A 1,439-nucleotide genomic window follows, 5' to 3' on the forward strand; every position below is an offset into this window, starting at 1 on the left:
ACACACATCCAAGCCCGAGGCAGGATTTGAACCTGTGACCGTAGCAGCAGCGCGGTTCCGGACTGAAGCGCCTAGAACCGCTCGGCCACAGCGGCCGGCCTGCAGGCAGTTGACGGGTAGTTTTCGCACAGTGTCGGACCGGGGTAGCAGCAACAATGCTTGAAGCAACGGACACTCGGTGCGGATCGGCAAGGCGTGTGTTCCAGGTCGTCGTTCACGATTCTTCGCCAGTACTGGGCAGAAGGCAAAGATCTGACCCGCTAATGCTGTGCGCAACTAGTTGTTCAGCTCTGTGCACAGATTTCCTGCTCCGAAAGCTGTTTGAGTAGATGTTCGTGTTTATTTTTATTGAGTCGTCATGCACGCGTTGTCTTTTTGGGCTCTATGATTTTAGTAATAGTGTATTGCCCTGTCTGTGTGATTTCGAAGTAATTTGTTTAATCTGCTGGCCAGAGTTCTCTCTCAAAAAATTTTCCGTGGTTAATGTTGCTATGCCAACGGCCCTGCCGCAGTGGTAACACCGGTTCCCGTCAGATCACCGAAGTTAAGCGTTGTCGGGCTGGGCTAGCAATTAGATGGGTGATCATCGGGTCTACCGAGTGCTGTTGACAAGCGGAGTGCGCTCAGCCCTAGTGAGGTAAACCGAGGAGAATAATGTTTTAAAAAACATAGTTCTTATTATAGGAAACAGCGATCTATAATTATTATAAATACACTGGAAGCAGTCTTGATCGCATAAATTTTTTAATGTGGTGACCGGTTTCGATCTTATTGTGAGATCATCTTCAGACCTACAATGAGCAAGAATCCTTATAAAAGGACGAAATCGTATACTGATAAAACAGTGAATAACGCTGATATAGCATAGATGTCTGCAGGAGGCGGTGGCGCACGGCAACCGTCTTGCTTGTGGCTGGTGGTTTACTGCAACGTGAAGGAAGCCAGCTGCTAATTTAATACTTGATGCCCCGCCCACCGTCTCCGGCATAACGTCATGGATAGCCAATCACGTAAGTTTCATTTCTGCCGCTTAACAAAGTAACGTGGTAGTTACTATTAAATCATTATTACCAACTATAGAACTTATAAAACAAGTTAAAATCTTGTAACTTTAAAAATATAGTGTAAAAAGGTAATTACTGCGACCTAACTAGTGTGGCCCCCTGTCATGTACTGTTATCGACCAAAGCAAAGACGATAGCAAGGACGCCACTCTAGTAACCATGGCTACCTACTCGTCTCACTAGGGCCAAAGAGGCTATCTGTGGGGAAAGCCTCCTGGTCGATGTAAGGTTGCCAGGGAGACCCAACGAAGGTCGATTAGTACATGATATGTGTAAGAGGTATGCCCACGAGTTACTGTTACCATTAAAATTTTAATTAAAAGAAGCAAAAGAAAAATTCGGAGTAGGTATTAAAATCCATGGAGAAGAAATAAA

The 1,439-nt window shown here is 45.4% G+C and overlaps 1 pseudogene; it reads left to right on the top strand.

Moving 5' to 3' along the window:
• Window positions 1–493: 493 nt before the first annotated feature.
• On the top strand, window positions 494–611 carry LOC124551631 (annotated as a pseudogene).
• The last annotated feature ends 828 nt before the right edge of the window (window positions 612–1,439 follow it).

Source organism: Schistocerca americana, chromosome 9 (assembly GCF_021461395.2).
Source record: "Schistocerca americana isolate TAMUIC-IGC-003095 chromosome 9, iqSchAmer2.1, whole genome shotgun sequence".
Taxonomy (NCBI): domain Eukaryota; kingdom Metazoa; phylum Arthropoda; class Insecta; order Orthoptera; family Acrididae; genus Schistocerca; species Schistocerca americana.